The 22,210-nt window shown below is 39.2% G+C and overlaps 1 protein-coding gene across 1 annotated transcript in view; it reads right to left on the bottom strand.

Moving 5' to 3' along the window:
* Positions 1-22,210, bottom strand: part of VWC2L (von Willebrand factor C domain containing 2 like) — a 154,824-nt gene that overhangs the window by 18,757 nt on the left and 113,857 nt on the right. The window lies entirely within an intron of this gene.

Genomic DNA, 22,210 nt, shown 5'->3' with positions numbered 1-22,210 from the left:
ATACGCGAAATAAGATCTTATGGGAGAATGTAGGAAGGGCTCTAATCAAAACTAAGAATGAAGAAGCCTTCCTAGAAGATGTGAAGACTGAGTGGGGCTTGTGGGGTGACCAGGAACTATTTTGGTGAAGAATCAGGGTGGCAGTGGTGGGCTGGAAAGGTTAATCCAAGCTAAATTAGTGGAATGAGCAAGAAGGGGTTATGACTCATCGAAAAAAAAAGGTTAGGAATTCAATGTCGCTGGGGCTTTGGGTCCTAGGTGCTGTATAGATAGCCGAAGCCAGAAGAGAAGTCAGAAGAGTAGAAGGGCAGTGGGCCGGTCCCAAAAGACCTTGTAAGCTGCCCTGAGTAGAATGGACTCCACTATGGAAAGCATGGAACCAAGTACTAGAAGGTGTTTAAGTGGTGAGGTAGCATCATCATAGTTATGCCAGTGTCCAGAACTCTCGTGCTGCTGTTTGGGATAGCTTTGGAAGGCACTCGGCAATATTAATTGCTCCAGAAAAGAAATGGGAAAGGCCCACAGTGAATGAGTGGCAATAGGAATGGAGAAGAGAGGACAAGCTGGGGTGATACTAAAGAAAGTAAAATTGGGGTCGGGGGGAGGCCCTAGGTGGCTCAGTCAGTTAAACATCTGCCTTCAGCTCAGGTCATGATCCCAGAGTCCTGGGATCAAGCCTCACATCGGGCTCCCTGCTCAGCAGGGAATCTGCTTCTCCCTCTGCCCCTCACCCTACTCATGCTCTTTTCTTTCAAACAAACAAACAAACAAATAAATAAATAAATAAATAAAATCTTTAAAAAGTAGATCGATGGAATATGGAGATGAGTATGGAAGAAGAAATAAGATGCTTATAATTCTTGCTGATGTGGGGATAGTAGGTGATGTCTTTCACTGAGAGAGGAAATACAGGATAGGTAAGTTGAGGGGAAAGATCCAGAATTCAGTTCTAGAATACTGAGTTTTAAGTGTCTTTGCTAAGAATAAGGTCAGAGTAAGTAGTGGGATATAAGAGTTGAGATATCAAGGGAGAGATTTGAACTGGAAGCATCAATTTAGAAGTTGTCAAGATATAAATAGTGACTGAATCTATGGATGTGGCCTCTTAAGAAGATAGAGAATAAATAACGGGAAGGTTACTCTTGGCGGAAACCTGGTGAACTAACATTTAAGTCACGAGTAGAAACCCTGAGAAGTCTGGGAATGAATGGCTAGAGAGGTGATGTCAGAAGCTACATTGGAAGTCAACAGAGAAGAATGTTTCAATAAGGAATCAAATGCTACTGGGATGTGGAATGAAATGAGATGAATGTATAGGTTGTGTTTAGTATCCAGCAGGTCTTGGATGGCCCAGACCAAAGCAATTTCCATGTCCTTGTGGGGAGGAAGCTGCACGTCAGCAGGCTTAAAAGTGACAAGTGGAAAAAAAAAAACCACACAGACTAAATATTTAGGAAGCCTTGTTTTAAAGAGAAGTTGCGATGTGGGCCATGTGACAAGAGGAAGAACCTACTGGAATGTATTCATTCAATCAATTTGAGGCTTTTTATTTTTTATTTTTTTAAGATCAGGGAGATGTACCTATCCATAGGCTGAGAGGAAAGAATCCATGGTGAAGGAAAGATTGCAGGTTTGGAGAAAAGGAAATGGTGTAGGGAATGAGTTCTAGGACTTGCTAATCAAAGTAAAGTGGCACGGCTTTTATGATAAATGGATGCTGAACTTCATAATTTTTTTTGCATCTATTGAGCTACAACAATGCAGATGGATATAGAGGGAATTATACTAAGTGAAGTCAGAGAACGACAAATGCCTCTTACTTATATGTGGAATCTAAACAACAAAACAAACCAAAACCAAACCAAGCCAAACCAAAATTCAGAAACAGACTCATAAATATAGAGAACAACCTGGTGATTGCCAGAGAGGAGTGGGATGGGAGATTGGGGGACGTAGGTGAAAGGGATTAGGAGGTACAGTCATAAGTAATTTTGCAGTCATAAAATAAGTCATAAGGATATAAAGTACAGTGCAGAGACTCTAGTTAATAATATTGCGATAAGTTTGTATGGTGACAGATGGCAATTAGTGATCATTTCATAATGTATGTAAATGTTGAATCACTCACTATGTGGTACACCTGACAGTAACCTATTATTCAACTACACTTCAACTACACTTCCATAAAAAAAAAAAAAAAAAAAAAAAAAAAAAAAAGGCCATGATCTCAGGGCCAGCACAGAGGTATCACCAGGGAACTCTTTAGTAAGGTGCAATGTCGGGCCCCACTCAGACTTCCTAAGCCAGAACCTGTTTGTAAGGAGAAGGGAAATTCTCCTGAGATATGAAGATAAGGACTATAAGATGTGAAGGTAAGGACAGGTACATTTCTTAACAGTGATAGGTGAGTTAAAATGATGCCATTTTGCCGTGAAGGAGTGAAGCAATCTACTGAAAATGGGAGGGAGTGGGGACATCTGGTGCAAGAGAGCCAGCTCTTAAGGCCTGAGTGGTTGGCACAGCAAGCTTGGTTGAGAGAAATCTTGGAGTCTATTGTGATATGTCACTAAGTGTCTGTGTGAAAGGGTCCACCAGCCTCAGGCTGGTATTGGAGGAGGCAGACACTTCGATTGATGTTGTTTGGGGTTTTGCTAGGCAAGTAGAAATTGATAGGGAAGAGGGTGAATGAACCTCCAGCCATCAGGTCTAGGTTGGAAAGAGAAATCAATACAAAATCAATGGGAGCTGATAGATTGGAAGGAATTGTGGGTCCATCATAGTCATGAATAGAAATATTACGTGGCCAGCAACAGTGGCTCCAAAAAAGGAGAGATTCCTTCTCACCGCACAGTTTTTTGTTTGTATGTTTTACAAATAACCCCTCTAAAACATTCTGTTCTCTCCCTGCCCTGGTTACCTGTCCAACCAGAATCTGAGGCTGTTCCAGGTACTGAAATTGTCTCTAACAGAGCTTCCTCATTATGGAATCTACTACAATTTCCCGGTTCTTTAAATGAGAATAAGAAGACTTGTAAAATCTGACTGAAGATTTTTAAAGACCAGAATGATGTTCTTTCCTGTCTTGAATGCCCTTTATTTTTTTTATAACCTTTTGTGAAATTTATACTCAAAGTATGTTATAAATGCTACACTGATTCTCCCCTCCCCAAATGTTCTTTCTTTAACTTTTGAACCTCAGAGCACTTTGTTCCTCCCTTATGACACTATTAAACTATATATATATTTTTAACATAGTTGAACAGTTTTATCCCTTCTAAGAGATTATAAAGTCTTGAATGGCAGGACCTGCCTTGCTAATTTTTGTTGCAGTGCTCTGCAAGGAGGAGGTTTCGTAGCTGAGTCATGGGGTTCAGGAATGGAGTGGGAGGGTCAGAAAGGTATTGCTAGAGAGAGGGCTGGTGGAAGGTTATGGAAGGTGTTTTGTATCACAACTAGAGTTTTGTATTTTTAACCTGTAAAATGGGGATCCACTAAAAAATTCCAGGGAGGGAAGTGATGTAACATTAAGGTTTCTGAAAGCTCACTCTGTCTAGAGGTTGGAGGACTGAGCAGAGCAGTGTGTAAGAGGAGAGGCAAAGGTGTGAGTTAGAGAACTATTGTGATTGTCCAGGGGAGGCACAAGAGTTTGAGACAAGGTTTAACATTGGGTCTGAACCGGAAAAAATCTCATTTAATACATTGTGGGATTTAATGAGTGTGGGTGTAGGGGATGAAACAGAGGAAGGAGGCTGTAGTTCATCCCTGGTTTCTGGATTGGGTGACACAAGCAATGTCATTTCTTAAGATGGACAGGGCAGAAATCAGGTTGAGGCCAGAGGGAGGGGATGATGTGATGTGGAGGGTGGGGACTGAGGAGTTAAATTTTAGATATTTTTAAATGTTTTGCTTGTGGTAATAAATGCTGGTTGAGTACATTAGAAAAAAAATGAATGTGAGGCTGTGTTTTGAACTTTAAAGAAGAGCCAAGGTTGAAATGAAAATATGTTATTAAAAAATATTTACATTTATTTCCCCAAGTGGAATTTATAAACTCCTCCTACCGCCAAGTCTGCAGTGGGGAAGCAAAACATCTGGTTGAAATTCCACTGACCTTTAGATACACCCAAGTTTTCATATGATGCTCATTTTCATTCCAAATGGCAGAGCACAGCCCTAGGGATGATACTTTCTGGAGCATTTGAGCAATAAAGAGAATTTGTGCAACACTTGCATTTCACATGCGGATTTTCAAGCCAATTCGCTTTTAAACAAAGTTAGGCACTTTTTAAACATTTGCCTATCTGAGTTTGTCTCTTCTTTGCATCAGAAAGTTTGCAAAGTGATCATAAAAGATATTAAGAAGCAAAGTCTTTGATCCGGTCAGTATTTTTCTCTGAGCCTTAGTAGAGGCATCTAGCGAGGTCAATAACAGGGCATCAGTGATGTTATGTATAGGGATCTAGAAGGAAGGGTCAAGAAATGTACCCTCTAATTCTATACAGACTTCAAACTTTTATAACATAAATATATGGCTGAGCCAACTCCCTAATACAGCTTGTTTGCTGCATCAGCATAGTTAGTGCCATCCTAATTGCTTCTTTTTATCTCTGATTCTCCAATGTTTCAGAGGGGGAAATATGTCCCTAATAGGTGGAGGGGTGCTGTTTTTGTGTTCTTTTTGGTGTGCCACCAGTGGAAGGCTGAATAACGGCCTCCCTACAATGTCCACCTCCTAATCCCCTGGAGTCTACGAATGTGTTACCTTACATGGTCAAAGGGTAAGTTTGCAGATATGGTTGAGTTAAGGATTTTGAGATGGCAAGAGTAACATGGATTATCCATGTAGGCCCAGTGTCATTACAAGTCTCCTTCTAAGAGGGAGGCAAGAGAATAAGAGTCAGGAAGGGGAGATGTGAAGGGAGCAAGAGGTTGCAATGATGGGAGATAGGGGTCATGACGAACCAACACCAGTGGCCTCTAGGAGCAGGGACATGTAAGGAAATAGATTCTCTCTGGAAGTCTCCAGAAGGAATAGAGTAGAGCCCGCCTTTATCTCGGCTTTGTCTTCCGACCTCCAGAACTGTACGAGAATACATTTTTTCTTTTCCTATCTTGTGAAATGATAGGAAACTGAAACACCCACTCCTTAAGTCAACTTGTAGATGATGCTAAAGCAGGAAAGGTTGAGTTTAGACATAAAGTAGAATTTCCCAATGGGAAATTTCAAAGAATTTCGAAAGAAATTTCAAACTATGTAATGATTACCAATGCTGTTATTAGTGCTCTTAAAAAGAATCTCTGGGAGGTTGAAGGTTTGGTCCAGCCTAAACACAGAAGGTCAAAAAAGTTGCCCACCGTAAGCTGATTGTTTTCATGGTAGCCACTTGATAAATTATTTATGTTAACAACTTGGTTGGATTTGACTGGAGCATTTGTGGTCTGCCTTTAGCGACTTTATGCATATTAAAAAAAAGAGACTCCTTCAGTGCTATCAGAATGCCACCTTGATCCACTGGATTTGGTTGAATTCCCTGCTCAGATCTGAATTTGTAGGCAGCATTTTTAGAGTATTTATATCCTGCAGGGAAAACACAAAAATTTATTTATGAATTGTAAGTCTTGGCTTACACTGTTCATTTTCAGAAATCAAAAGTACATCATCTCTGCCAACATGCAGTTTTAAAAAAAAAATGCCCACGCAGATCCTAGAGAATATTGGCATAAATTTTATTTTTAATTGTGTAAATGTTTTATGCTTGTAAATTGCATGCCTTGTGTTGTCAAAGCAGTGATGGAACACCCATAACACAAGGAGCGATGGTGAGTCACATGGCTCGACAGACCTAACAAGACTTCTGAGTAGTACGAGTGACTAATCGCTCTGCTAGTGTACTACTAGCAAAGAGCCCCAGAGAGAGAAACATCCATGAGTCATATGATTTTTGTAGATTTAATGACAACCCTAGAATTACATTGGCATTGCCTCCAATTGAGAAGACCTTTGAAGAAAGCAGAATTCACATTAACTGGTGTAATTCAGTGTGAAACCTAAATCAATGAAAGAAGCTGGAAGAAATAAACTCTCATGCATACAGAAGAGAAAAATCTTCCTGGATTCGTGGATTGCCTTAACAAGCTCTTCCTAGTGCCTGCTGTATACTGTGGGCTGTGCTTTTGCAGGACAGCCTGCTCTGCTCCACCTTTAATTAGTATGGGAAAATGGTCATGCTAGGCTGAGAGTGAATGAGGTCTTGACAAGACATTTCCACTGAAACCCAGGTGCTAGAGAATGGGCTTTGCTTATTTACATCCCATGGAATCTTTATACTTTCAAATATCTGACAATTGAATGCACCTGAATACTTTAATAATTAAGCCCTGTTCCTTGGGAGAAAGCTAGATGGAATTTTGCTGAGTCTGTTCTATGATAGTCTTTAGTGACTGCCGCTCAATTGATCTTCTACCCTTCAGTAACCTTAATGTTGAGGCCAGTATTTATTATCGAAAAAATTAATTGTAGCATTTATTTTTAAAGAGCACCAGGAGCACAGATGTTAGCAATCACAGACCACTTGGTGAAAAGTGTTTGAATATCTCTCATGCTTTTGTCTCTAGTATATTTTACCTTGCCCTAAATTGTCTGTGTAAAATTTTCTCCGGCCCACTCTCTGCTGTATGCTGCTAAGTCGTGTTTTGTTCTATTCTGGCTTCTAATCATCTTTGCTTTAGCTCTAGCGTCGATTCAAGGATTTTAGGAGGGTGTAAAGACAAAAGCTTGTGGATATAAACCCTAGTAGTCTATTAGAATTTACTTAAGCCTCCAGCCTATTGGTGGTTATATGGTGGCATTCAAGGGGGTCTTTGGATCCTAATTAACAAAATGTCACCAGTTTGAGTTGACCATCCTCTCCACCCCTCCACCCTTTAGGTCCTTCCCTGCACTGTGCTCTGTATCTCTATTATGGAATCTAGCATAGAAGGACATTTATGTTCACATTATTTCCATGCTGGACTTTCAACACCACAAAGGCACTCAACATAGTTCATAGTAGTAATTCAGAAAGTGATTGTAGTGTTGATTCAATAGTACTCGTAAAAGTAGATTTTGCTGCTGGTATTAAAATTTGGGTGTCACCTTCCTTGAGATGCCCTCTATGACACTTGGTTTTGGCATAGAATTACTCGAACATGCCGACTACCAACACCACGAACACCAGTCACAAACCATGGAAGTGGCTAAGAAGGATTCTCATTGGTTGAGTAAGAAGAAACATTATAAACCATATTGACAAGGTTCTAAACAATGTGTGCATTTTTCTGTTGTTCAAAACCAGATATTTGCGATAATTACTTGGCCCACCTATGAACATCATACTTCGTTTTTATGAGACTTAACAATTACTGACAATGAGGACAACTGCTGCATAGAAGTGCAATATTACTCCTACTGTGGGCATTTCTAGAATAAAACAGAGCTTTTGCATGCTCCCCACTAGAGCATTATTGAGAAAGGAAGGAAAACATTAGAATTCCAAAGAATCTAAGGAGAAGCTAAAAGAGACAGCAAAGAAGATCTAGGGAGCATTTGGCTGAAAGAAAATTAACACAATGAACATATGGTAATCAAACTGAGATTTTATACATCTTAGCAGCTTTGTGCCAAATACCACAGCAATTCCTTCTCACTGCTTAGTAAATTGGGCCTAACTGTAAGAGGAAATGAAAGACTCAACACTAGAGGAAGTAGAAATCATTTAGGCTTACCTCACTAGACTGTTTTAGGGGCAGTTAATTTCCTCGAGCTATGCTAGGCTTGTTCCCCTCTTGTTTGGGCAAATTACCTCCCTCACTTACCCCCAAGTATGTTAATATGCCTACTCTGGTGTGGGATCGCCAGTCAGAACCACAAGTTAGTCAACAGGGCTGGAAAGGGAAGGGACAGGATGGTGGATATGGAAATGTCTTTCAGGAGGGGAATTATTTTTGGTGAGCATCCCTCAGTTATTTTTGCTAGATCCGGCATAAAAAATTTGAACCAGGTGATGCTGAATGATGAAATGATTTCATGGATTTTATTTTCCCTTCGGATACGGGAGTAAGCAAAATCAGGCATTTGTTCAAATCACATAGTGAGGACCAGTGGGATATCACAGTTGTCTTTGTGGTCAGATTCTTGGAACACAGTAGTCACCAAGGATGTTCACGGACTTTCTTGATTTCCCTGATAATCCTACCAAGACAGGGTTTTTTTTTTTTTTTTTTTTAAACTGTATTTTCCATTTGCTTGAAATCAATAAAAAAGCCTTATAAAATTGCCACAGAGATAAGTTTTTTTTTTCAGGAAAGACATCAATGCTTTTCTTCAGGTTTCTGGCAGCTCTGAAACATATTATTTTTTGTTTCTTGTAAGATGTTATATATTTGTTTAGACGTAGTGTTACTGTCAGAGATACTTTTGTGTCTTGAGCAAAACAATGTCTTGCTTAAAACACACTCTTTACAAGGATCATGTGTGGCTGTTATATTTGGTTAAGAATTATTTGTCATTAATCTAAAAGGTAACAACCATGCATCGTTCTATATTTTCTACAACAGCTTGGATAGTGTCGTTATTCAGCATGTTGGCAGAGATGATACTTAAAGAGGAGCAATTAATAACAACAGTTTTCAAAGTGAGAGTGTACATAGCTATAGCTCATGCCAGTGCTCTTAAAGTACCCGGTAGATTTTTTTTTTCCATTTAATCTTTACAGCATACCTTTGCTACAGGAGATTCAACTTTCTAGACTGACTTTGACTATTTTACTGCTTTACTTTTATCATCTATAATTGTTCAAAGTTCTGCATGCATCCTATACTTTTCATAGCAATTATCCTACAATTTCTAGAAGACACATTTAGTGCTGAATCCCTGGAGATAGGACATTTTGGATCCTGCTATCCAAAGTAACAAACATAAGAGATTTTGCAGTTTAAGTGCCATGAAATATGTGAAAAATTGGGATGATTGGAAAGCAGCATAACATGATGAATCTGGAAGCCCAGGTTCTAATCTCATTTTTGGTACTTATTAGTTGTATACCCTTGCTCCAGCCACTAAAGTCTGTAGCTCTTTCATCTGAATAATGGGATCATAACAGTACTTACCTTTATGCTAACAGGATGTAGAATAATGCCTGATATGTAGGAGATTCATCCATTAGTGTTTTGTATTGTTCTCAGGAGTTTTTCAAATAATATAGTAACACCCCCCATTATAGACAAGAAAACTGGAACTAGGAGAAGTTAAGAGACTTGTCCAAGGTTAATTCCAAATCCCATGCACGATTCACCATTGCTCAATCACCTGTTCAGTTAGCACGTCTTGGCCCAAGAATCCTTACCCTACCATGATGGTGGAGTGTGGTACCAGGGGATGTCAAATGCACCAGTCTTAGACTGGAATGTCCCGGGAAAGACATCCAGGTGTGTGGGGGAGGTTACCAGGAAACTACCAGGACTAAGAAACTTCTAACTCACAGAGGGGCTAAAGAGAAGGGATGTGGTGACCACTTTGGGTTGACATCTTCAACTGGCTACTTGCTAGTGGCCAGTTACTATGTTCCCAAAACCTTTACAAACCAGATCTTCTCATAGTATTGGGTTCTAGCTAAAAAAAAGGGATGAGCAACTCTGAGGACACCTCTCTCTGCCCCCAAATATTCTGAATGCTAGGCTTTGGTGGTCCATGCCTGGAGTCCCCCCCCCTCCCTCTCTGACAAGCATAAAGCAACACACTTGGAATCATGTCAGGAGCTCTAGTTTGGGTTCTGTATCTGTTTAGCTCTATGATTCTTCTAAATCTTAAATCCTTGGTTTTATATGGGGATGACAGTATCACTTCTGTATTTTTGTCCTCATTGGGTTGCAGGGCTACCAAATAAAATAGGTGAGAAGGTGTTTCTATAACTTGCAGAGCACTGTGGTATTCTTCTTATTTCTATAGTCGGAATATTGGCAAATAATCACACTTCCAGGTGCTCCATAAAGACTAGGTTTTCCCCTTACCCAGCAACACAGGGAAAGTGAAGCCAGTTGGCAGACCCGGCTGGAAGCAGGACGTCTGAGTATCCTGTAGGAACCACTTGGCACTTTTGAATCAGCCAAACCAATTTGGCTTCAAGAGGATCTGTAGGCACTGTTTGGAATTTCCTTGTTGATTCAATTAAGTGGAGAGATGTTGCCAACCATCTTCATTTTCCTCTCTTACTTCTCTTGCTTTCTCTGGTCAGCATATTCTGCTAGAAGATGATGACTCTTTAGGTTTTCTGGGAGCAAATACAACTTAGTTTGTGTTTCTGGAAAGTGCTCTGGATAAGACAAATACTTTTTGTTGGTTCTTATATTCTGTAGCTATCTTTGAAAAAAAAATCTGTTGGTGAAATGTGAAGGGAGACACTTGGTATCGATTAGGGGTAGCCTGTTTAACTTTTTCAAGTTGTGAAATCGAAACAGCTTTTCTCTGTAATTTTATTAAATTGAGCAAAATGCAAAATTACTGTTATCATAGGTAAGTTTTACAGAGTTAGCCCAAACATATTTAAAGGAAAACACTCCTTGGAGAACTGAGAAGACTCAAAAGTGAATTGCAGTTTGGTTGGATTGAAAGTTATGTTTGAACATGTCTGAATGAAATCATTCCTATTCAACCTTTGTAGGAGTTCTAGAGGAATGTGGGGGAGTGGATGGGAGCGAGAAGGGTCGTTTTGTACTCTGGGAAGTCAACTTTTCATATTAACCTAAAAGAGCTACTGTCACTAGATTGCCATTGCTGCTGCATATCTGCCAGAGAGATTAAAAAAAACCAAACACCTGAGTACTACATTCTCCTAGGTGCAAGTCATTCTATGATCAGGACTCAGATTTTTTAAACAGAATGATCAGAAGCTTGCAAAAAAAGGGGGGGGGGGGCGCACTGTTAATATGACACGATGACAACCTAACACAGGGTGGGAGGGGACAATAAATGTTTGCTGAACAAATGATCCTCAGGTTGGCACATCACTTCTAAATTGTACACACGTTTCAGGAATGGGAGGGTTTACATAAATATGTCTTGGATAAAAGTATATGAAAATCGTACAGCCATTAACTGTAATCAGCCCTGGGATAAATCCATTCCTGGAGTGGGAAAAGCAGAGAGGATAAAGTCTGAAAGATTGGAAAGGGCATGGGAGAGGCACACTAGGGGGATAATAAGATGCAAGGAGCTTGTTTTGACCGGTGCCTGCAGCGATTTTCACTTGCCCAGGGCACCCCTGTCACTGCATGGTGGACAGCAGCTAAAATAGAAACTCCGTTGGCCTTGGCAGCTCTCACACAAGCGTCTGCGTCTTGCACTAACTGCACATTTCTGAACAATGTCAGGGTCAATCTGAGCCAGGCAGCAGCAGGAGAAGTTTTTGGTCACTTCAACTTTGCTCCCACCTCTGTGTTCGGACCATCAGAATCTTGTCAGCAGCAATGATTGCTCACTGATGTGGCAGGAATGGAGGAGAGAGAGGCAATTGGCAACGCAGGTCCCCAGACAGGGGACAGCTGCCGGATCAGACACCTGAGAGGGACCGCAATCCTAGTAGATTTGGGAGGTGTTTATGTAATTTTCCAAGCTGCCTGGAAGCTTGGTGGGGTGTGTGTAAATGATGAGATGCAAATCGTCCCCAGTGGTCACAGCTTGTTTTCCCAAAATTTTTACCGCACTGCACACAAGGACAAGCTAAAGGGACTCTGTTAATAATCTACCACAGGAGCCACCTAAACTGAGGGGAAGCCGTTAAAGCCAGACAGACTGTCATTGGCATTATAGTCACCTGGGGAGCCAACGCTGTCCCATAATGAACGACCTCCTCCACCTGAGCAAAATAAAACAACTACATAGCTCTTCAGCAGCTGAAAACAACTACATAGCTCTTCAGCAGCTGAACTTCCCTTCTAGTGGCTGTTTATTATTATTCTGAATTAGATTTAACACTTTTACCCCAAGAAAAGAAAAAAAAAAATAACAGTGCTTACTCTTCCCCGGAACTCTAATGCTATTGTAAGATTTGTCTAGAATTTATCAAACTCAATGACTCATATGAGAATTCCTATATTATGAGGGTAGTGCATTAACTGCTTACCATCAAAAAAAAAAACTTATGAAAAAGAGTTATTGTTGTGCATTTGCTTGGTGTCAAGCACAGAGCTGAGTATGGAACATCTATCCAATTGCTCTAGTTTTGGAAATGGGGAAACCTAAATTTGGGGGGATTGAGTGACCTGCCCAAGGCTTTCGCTAATGTGTGGTTGGGCAGGGATGCACAGTGAAGACTCCCCTACCCCAAAGCTCATGTTCTTTACCACTATGCGTGCTGCCAGTTTTATCCACTCACTACCCAGAAAGGTCTTCCCATGCTCATGTTCCATTATAAATTGCAAGTTCATTCAGTAGTTTAAGAAATGTTGTTTGAGCTCCTATTCCACGTCAGGAAGCATGATAATAAGTGAATCAAGATTATAAGGAGTCACAAGGCAGCTGTAGTGAGGATGGGATCAGGAGCCCTGAGATTAGCAAAAGGACATATGCCTGGTGGTTCAGCCTGAAGTGGGAACAGCTAAATGTCAGTAGAGAAATTAATGAGACACAAAAGAGACAGTTTTTTGTTGTTGTTTGTCTGTTAGGGTGGTACCCAACTGGAAACAAAATGAGAGAATTGAAAGGGATAAAGAATAAACTAGAAGAAGAACCAAATGACCTTGACACATGATGGTAGTATGAAGGACACATTGCTCTCTGACCCAGCCCATGGAGTTATCCCATAGCATCCCACCACTTTGTGCCAAAGTATTTCAAGAGTTGGTCTGAACAAAACACAATTTTATTAGCTGAAGTTACCAATCTTTTGTGATTTTATACCATCCAAGTATTATCTAACTAGCCTGTTTCAAGAAAACAAAACAAAAACAAAAGTGTACCTTATGAGGGAGGAGGAAAAGCTAATTTTTGAGACATTGGGGGTTAAAAGAAAGTAAAATAGATGAGGGCACAATGTTATCGGCTTCTTTCTATGTGTTGGCTGAAGAAAGGCTTAGGTCCTATCTGGTCACTATTTGGGGCCTGAGAGATTTTTTGATGCTGCTGAAAACTCATGTGACATCATCATAAAATCTATCCCAAGTCTTTCTCCTCTTGGTTCTCAGTGTATTGTTTACAGATACTAAGCATTTTGGGAGAAAATCTGTCTGCTATTTACCACACAGTTCTCAGGGAGCAAATTAATTTCCCTGGGATTCCTCTCGCTCAGATGCAGTCTGTGTTCTCATGTAAATCATGGTGAGAATTTAGCGTTCATTAGCACTGAAAAGCATGGACTCGAAATAATGTCTTGCATCCAGGCAGAGATGATGCCTGTTATACACAAGAATTAAAGATACCAACTCTCCAGTATATATGAACCATATAGAAGGAGAAACCATCTCTTCTGGGAAAAGATAGTGTTTCGTCTTTACACAGCATCATATAGTGGTTCTCAGTGGGGGCCCTGGAACCCATAGCGTAGGTCTGGATCTGGCTCCAGAATTTGCTTCCTGTAGGACCTACCAAGTTACCTCCCTTCCCTGATCTTCAGTATCAGTATCTTCAGTTGTTCAATGGAGTATTCTGCTCATATATTATTGTGAGGATTTAAGAAATCATGCACATAGAGACTACTGAATGCCTGTTAAATATTACTTTTGTTAGTATAAATTATTATTTTCTTTCAGACTCTTTTTTGACCAACTTTTCTGAGACCAAGGGCTTATGTGATATGCTTGAGAGATGTAGGTTCTATTTAGTAAGCATTAGAAATTATCCCCTATTTTACATGGGCCTCCCACAAACAGATATTAACACTTCCAGGATGATGCTCAATGCCAAGTAGGCTTTCTTGGGAAGGATGAATCAGAGGTGGTAGGTTCTAAATTTTATACTTTATTCATTTAGGTAATGTATCTGGTATTTTTGAGTTTTCCATGAATTTTACCAATGTAAAATACACAAATAAGCTCCACATAGCATCATATATATATATATAATATATATATAATATATACAATATATAATATATATAATATATATAATGCCATATTATATATGTATATATACACTCAAGATCAAAATTAATGGAAAAAAAGATCAAAATTAATGTTAATTTTAACATAAAAGATCATTTTAAAGGCAAAATTTAAACTATTTTAATTGTGTAATGCATTGTATCTTCCAATATCAGTGATGCTTCAAAGTTCTAAATTATTTTAAAGGAAGATAAAACGATCTGTTTCAGGAAAGTTACTATCTTTGTTAAAACATGAGCTGTAAAACATTTATGCAATCTAATTACAAGTTGCCTATCAAAAAGCAGCAGTATCAGGAGAATATAGAATACAAAGCAAAACCTCCGGCTTAGATTTGTTACTAAACAAGGTCAGGATAACTCCGGTGTTCACTCACAAAGTTTGTGGATAAGTATGAAAATTGCAGTTTCTCCATTTACTGGTTCGAAGGGTAAGTAGTCAGAGAGTAACGGAACTAAAAGGTCTCTTTCATTCTCATTGATCTTTTTTCCCTAATTAGTACAAGGCACACACAAAGATTTCGGCTAGCAGTGACAACTTTACTAACAGCGAACTAATCACAGACTTATTTTGCATTTGCATTTTGAATGGGGCGAATTTTAGAAGAAGGAATGGAATTTTGTTAAGGATTACCAAAATAATTTTATAAACTTTTCAGCAAATTGAATTGAACACATTTAGGGAATAAATAATTTCCCTGGATGCCAGCTGGGTTATGCTTTGTTGCTCCTCTGAGTTGATTTACATTTCCTCTGCAATGTTATCAAGTATTTGTTATCATTCTTAGTCAAGCACAGTAGTCCCCAAACAAATCAGAGACAATGTGGCATCCAAAGAGAGCACCATCATACTGCCTTTTAAAAAGTTTAATTGATGGTATAGCTGCTTAATTTTATTAGGAGGCATTGCAGCAAGCATCGTTAGATATAAAGTCAGATATCCATTCATGCAAGGAAGATCTATAGATGCAATTTAAAAGTGCTCAGTTTAGAAATTATGAGGGTTTTTCCCAATTGGAAATTTTAATGTGAGTTGTGCAAATAGGCCACACAGCTAATTCCTCTCTCAAGTAACAGAACTGAAGATTTTGACAGAAGTGGCTCTGAATTCACCCAGTTAACCACTTCTAGCTCTTAAGAAACTTAGAGTTGACAAAGCAAAATATCAAAATTAAGGAAGCAGGAAGTAAAATATCTTATAAAAGTACTTAGAAGAAGGTAAATAAAGCATTCCATTAGGGGTGCCTGGGTGGCTCAGTTGGTTAAGCCTCTGACTCTTGAATTCAGCTCAGGTCATGATCCCAGGATTGTGAGATCATGCCCCATGTTGGGGTCTGTGCTTAGCTTGGAGTCTGCTTGAGGAGTCTCTCTCTCTTTCTGCCCTTCCCCCAGCTTGCTCTTTCTCTCTCTCTAAAATAAATTATATATTTTTTCTAAAAAGAAAATCCCACTGGGACATCTTTTTTTTAGTAAAAATATACTATTACAGGGCACCTAGGTGGCTCAGTGGTTGAGTTCTGCCTTCAGCTTAGGGTGTGGTCCCAAGGTCCTGGGATCACACCCTAAAAAATATGCTATTACATATTTATATATATACTAAATAATATATACTAAATAATATATACTAATTATATACTAAATAATATATACTAATTATATATACTAGTGAGTATATCTACTAAATTATTCTAAAAATATATTGACCAATGAACTCTCAGGATCTGTTTGCATTTTTGAGTTTACATTGCAATAGTCACCGATTTAAAAAAAATATGCTTTAATCAGAACATTTTTAGAGTTTTTTCTCCTATAGCAGTTGAAGCCACAAAGTACTTGTTCAACACATTTTTGTTGACTTATTGAACCAGAGACATTTGTAACATAATAATGTTCATTTAACCGGCATAATATTGCCTGAGCTTCTCACTGTCTCTCTACTTAAACAAGAAGCCAACTGTATTCCCCTACAGAGTATAGGGGGCTGTCTATGGGTGCATTTAATCAAAGTGATAATTTTCTAGAGTGGTAACAGCTCCCACTTATGTGAAAAAATTAACAGTTCATGAAGAGCCATTCCACAGTTGTCAATAAATAGTGTACTTAGCCTATTTCTGAATCTTATTTTGTGTGTCAATGCTATGCAGATATTGGGATATATGCTGGTCTCCTTGTTTGCTATGTCTCCTCACAATCTAGTTCCAAGCAAAACCATTCCATCTCCTACAACACTCTCATGGAAAAGGGAAATAAGAATCCATATTCCCCAAAGAGGAGACTGGAGAAAGAGAAAACTGTGTGGGGGCGTGATGATGTGCATATTTGCTCAGTGTTGAGTTCAAAATCTTGTGTATAGCAAGCTCAGTAAAACAGTTTACTACCAATCTATTTGGAAGCAATCTGCTTGTCTTTGGTTGATTGGTTTGTTTTATTCATTGGATTAATGGTTTTAATAAGAATTCCATGCAGAATCTTTTGGGAGAAGTACAAACAAAAACATGGGCATATTTGTTCATTTATTCCATTTTTATTGAGTTTTGACAATAATAGTAAGTATTATGCTAGATGTTAGCAATCCAAAGACACTGACTCAGGCCCTGCCTTCCAAGACCTTACAGATGCTTAGGGAGGGGGAGAGAATGAACAGATAAATGAGTTATAATAGTGCAGCGTTCATCTAAGAGGTCCACTCAATCCAGATTATGGGAAGAGGGATTGAGTGAGAACTTGAGGTTTGGAAGAGTGATGTCTGAGTTAATTAAAAAAATAAATAGAACTTAGCTTGGTGAAGTGTGCATATGTGTATGCATGTGTGCATGCACAGGAAATGAGTTTGTAGCATGGGGAGGGAAGCATTTTCATACAGAGATGATAAGAGGAAGAAAAATGAAATGTATATTTGGGATCTTCAAGTATTACAGATTTATTTGGCAGTGGTGGTGGTTACTGTTGGGAATAGTGCTGGGGCATGAGTTTGCAGAATAAGCAAGGGCCAGATCAAGCTTTTAGCAAATCATCCTGTGAATCTTGACTTTATGCTGAAGGCATTTGGGGAATTTTAAGCATAGAATGAAGAAATCAGATACGCATTTTTAGAAAAATCTCCCTAGAGGCAGTCAGGGTGAAACACCTTTGCAAGATCAAAACAAATATATATATAATATATTTTTTTTCCTATAAAAGATATAGATGATCACTCGTCATTTTTTTTCCTATTTTAACCCACATATGTTAACTTTTTGAACTTTAATTAAATGCTGTCAAAGTATGAAATTTTCCATTTAGTTTCCAGCCTAGAGGAGGCAGGCTCTCTCTCTCTCTCTCTCTCTCTTTTAAAAGATTTTATTTATTTATTCATGAGAGATAACAGAGAGAGAGGCAGAGACACAGGCAGAGGGAGAAGCATGCTCCCTCCAAGGAGTCTCATGTGGGACTCGATCCCAGGACCCTGGGATCATGCCCTGAGTGGAAGGCAGATGCTCAACCACTGAGCCACCCAGGTGTCCTGAGGCGGCAATCTCTTAGCTGGCTGGAAAGTATACAAACATGACAGGACGTAGCCATGGCCATGAAGTTCACTCTTACTCATGGTGATCATGAGGAACACAGAAAGGATTGCTGGTCAAAAAACTGAATTTGAGCCCATCTAAGCTTTTTTTCTACTCCTAAAAGCTGATCTTCAATTGAAATTGCACTACATTTTACATACACATTATCTACTGCTGCCATATGCCAGGAAGGGACAAGGGCAGGGTTGGGGGGCGGGGGGAGAACTCTTTCATTCAGTAATCCAACAAATATTTACTGAGTATATACTATGTGTTATACAATATGCTAGCCATTGGTAGCTCTCTTCATGGTACTTAGTGCAGTCTAATAAAGGACAGATGAAAATAGAGTCAGGAGAAACACCTCTCCTTCCTTGTACCAATAAGGGATATTGGAGAATATTTAAATGAGTATTCCAGAAGGACTTTTCAGGGCAAAACTTAATGTTGGATGGAAGGCCTGAGACACTGAGATAATTTATATCCATTCTCTTTTGGAAAAGGGTTTGTTATTCACTTTGTAAGGGCAAAGCTTTGTGTCCTTCTCTTCTCTCTTGGATGTCCCCAAGTATAGAATATGGTGTGTGTGTATTTACTTTTGTAACTTGTGTTTGAATTTCTATTATTTTTTTTTACCTCTGTTATAAAACTCCATTTATCTAATTGAGCTCAATATTGTGTAGCAATATCCAACCCGAATTAGGCTGTCAGCCCAATACCTAATGCTTAAATTGAGATGACTTGCACAATTTTAAGAATTGCCCTTCTGTTTATATTCCTAAAACAAAAGCTCATGGTTTATAAGCAATCATAGTGCCACTTGGATTATGGTCTTTAAAGTGGATACAAAGTATGTTTGAATGTAATGAACCTGGAGTTTCCTATCAGGAAGCCAAGCTCTGCTCACATTTCAATTGGCCAATGTGGTACAAGGGATTTTCAAGTCAGAGGTGTGGCACCATATGCAGTAGGAGAATCTTAACACCAAGGAAGTAGACAGGGACATGGGAAACTTCACAAAAAACATACATACTACTTTCATAAGTCAAATGACAGAATGTAGAGCCCATTAATTGAATAATTAATAAATGGTTTGGCTGGTGGTATGTGAGAATTACAGAAAATAATGTCAAGTACATAGTATTTTACCCTCAAATCAAGGAAATTGTTTTGTTTGTGTTTGCTCTAAAGCAGACTTTGTTATTTAGCTCAAAGAGTATGTTTCCAGCTTGGGGGGAACCAAACCTCCTAAAATAATTTTTGAAATGCTGCCTATGTTGCTTCAGTGGAACTTTGCTTTTCTTTATGATTCCATTCTTTCATTTCTTTGCAGTATTATTATTAGTTGTGAAAGAAACTAAACTGGTCAGGGAGCCCAGGGATTTTACTTCTTGCCAACTTCTTACCTTCAACTTTAAAACAATGAGGGATCATTTGGAATTCCTTTCAGTTTTCACTAATATGATATTAGTTACAAAGTGCTTGGAAGAGGGAAACATTTGCATTGGTCTTATCACTCGACGCTTATTATTTGGATTTGGTTCAGAATTCATAGTTTAAGAACACAGTTTATACTGGAGATGATCTCATGAAAGTAACCTTCCTTCTTGTTTAAGATGAAAAGTCAGACCCAGAGAGCAGAACCCTAACCTATGTCTCCTCGGTGGCCATTTCTAATTTATTTGAGTCTGGTTTTATTTAGGAAGATTTCCCTAAGGATAGCTGTGATCCTGCAGGGTTTCTTTATTGCACAACTCCAGGGGGCGCTGTTCACGTTTTGATTGGATTTGAGTAAATAGTGGCCCTTGGACTTGTGTAGCAACTTTAGGTCGTACATTATCTGTATCCCCCACCATTGCTTCCTCATTGGTGGTGATGTATTTCTTTCTGTTCAAGTGAAAGGTGCTTAAAAATGGTCTCTAAGACTCTTGTCAAGGAACACAGAAGTCCTAGGCAATGATCTGGAAACACAAGGAATACAATAATTTCTTTGAAATCTTCAATTTTAATTGCAGCACGTGCAATTAAAATGCATAGCGCCCAGGAGGGTGATGGCCTGAGCAATATGCGTTGCAGCATGATTGGCTTCAGGATGTCACATGGCTTTCCAGTGCAGTGAGAGTGATGTGTTGGCTCTATTTTTACCACCTTGGCTGCAGCGTTATCAGTACCTCAGACACTTACCACACATCTCAGAGAAACACGGTGTGAATCGGAGGGTCCAATTTGGCCCTACGTTTGTCCCCTCTGTGAAACTTTTCAGGGGCCTGGCCCTTGAGTCCAGCCACCAATATCTGCAACTGAAGGGAATCAAGCAGCGCTAGGGCTCTGAAGCTATGACCAAGAAAGAAAAAGAGAGAATTGAAAGCGTTCCATCCATTTTATTGGCAATGAGTCAAGGAAAACAGGTTAGAAATATTTGTTAGAAGAGGGGCTCAGGAAGTCATGGTTACTTGGAAGGTTTATGGCCAAACTCTGCCTGCCGTTATCCATAGATAACCCAAACAATTTAAATTATATAAGCCACATACAAGTGATTCAGGGCAATGTTATAGACATTCCCTAAAACCTCCAGTTCTTCACTTGGTTGGCTAAAACCAGAAAAAAAAATGTCTGTGACTATTACTAGGCAAATGCCTTAAATCAGAGAATTTCATGCGATTTTACTCTTGGGCTGAATTTGCATTTATATGAATAGAAATAACAAGTGTGTATTTGAGGGATGAATCCTGTCTGTTGTTTTTTTCAATTACACATATTAAATCCCTTGGCTTCCCCACCCCTCCTCCTTAGCCCTGCAAGGTAGTTCATCACTTGAGATTATTTTAAGGTCGACTATTGAGGCAGAGAGAATCCAAAGTGGAAGTTAGAGCAAGTCAGTGGCAAAGCCCAAGGGTAGAGACCTGGGAAGACCAGCTCTAAGTCGTGCTATTTACCACTAGCAGCTTCGTGTGGAGAGCAGAGCATTACAGCTGAAGGCAATTCAGTTGTTTCAACTTTATCTTTAAATATTGCTAGAATACATTATTAAGCTAAAGTGCTTTTTATTTTTTTTTTAAAAAAAGCTAAAGTGCTTATACACACACGCACACACACGTACACATATGTATGTATTTATAATTACTGCTCAAAACAATCCCATGAGGTAGAGTTGCACGTTGCTGTGTTTCTGGGTTACAAAAGAAACTGGAGCATGGCGAGGTTAAGTGGTTTGTCTGGTAATTGTGAGCAGAGTTGTGAGTCAGATACCGTGATGTAGGCCTATTTCCTCCTGCTCACTGAGAGAGGCTGTGGGCTTCCCTGGAATTCATTCTATAAAAGGAGCCATGACTTTGGAAGTCATGGACTTTGGAAATGTATCAGAGAGTGTTTGGGTCGCTGGGAGATGGGGGAGTGCAGACTCGAGCTACCCAGGGTACCACCCCTCTAGCACAAGGTCACTGGTTCTGGCATCTGTATCCTCAATCCAGCCTCATGGGCTAATGGGGTTGCCTCTGGATTTTCCCATCCAGTCACAGCTGACAAAGACTCAGGTGGGAGAAAGTTGTAAGTTTGTGAATGACACCTGAAATGAACTCTGCTCACTGCTCCCCACCCCTTCTCCCATTCTCATTTAGTTGAAACTACCAAATAGATAAAGTTGCCGTTGTCAGATTTTGATTTTCATAAATATGTGACTTAAAAACAAAGCACCCGGCAACACGCAAAAAAACTCTATCGTTTTGTAAAAGCCTGCACGATTACCATGCAGCTAAAAATTAAGAGATGTTAACTTTTCCCCTTGTCTCCTAATTTTGGTACCAGAGGTGTGAAAATAGATTTAAAAGACATTTCAACACAATCATAAAAATTATATTGAACTGTTGAGAGGAAAGATGGGAAGTTGGTTGATCATTCACGTCCATGGAAGGGGGCTGCTCAAGGAGAAATGTACTATCTGTTTCTTGGTGTGGCTCCAGTGAAGTGAGTTTTTTTTTTTTTTTCATCCAACACTTATCAAATAAAGCACATTCTTACCTCAGTAATATCCATGTGAGCAAAGCAAGAAATCAGGTTTATTATCTGTTTTTACATTTGGAATCTGAAATAATAATGGTAATGATACTCCTAATATTACTAGCCTTACTCTGCCTTCTAGGTATTTATTACTTCCCTGCTATGTACCGGGGGCTGTATAGCATCCCACTGCAATCAGAAGTGGATTATATCAAGTCCTAGAGCAGATTTTTATCAGTCTCTGGCCTGTGTTTCCTATCTCCATGGCTACCTTTGCATTTTGTGATCTCAAGGTTTATAGCCATGCTCTCTGACAATTCCTAAAGGAGTAGATTTCTTTTTCATCCGCTAGTCTTACCCTACAGAGAATCGTAAGTATTATGGGATAGCTCCTTTCAGAGGCAACCTGAAAGTCTGTGGATTGCAGAAATATAAAATTAGTATCTGAGTGGAAATACTATAACTCTGAAATTGGATATGTTACTATGGTTTTCATTTTCACTCATCCTTTAAACCTGATAGTTGATAACTCTGGGA

The sequence above is a fragment of the Canis lupus genome, chromosome 37, assembly GCF_011100685.1.
Source record: "Canis lupus familiaris isolate Mischka breed German Shepherd chromosome 37, alternate assembly UU_Cfam_GSD_1.0, whole genome shotgun sequence".
NCBI lineage: Eukaryota > Metazoa > Chordata > Mammalia > Carnivora > Canidae > Canis > Canis lupus.
The sequence above is the reverse complement of the archived record's forward strand: the minus strand, read 5'-3'. Positions and strand labels throughout refer to the sequence as shown.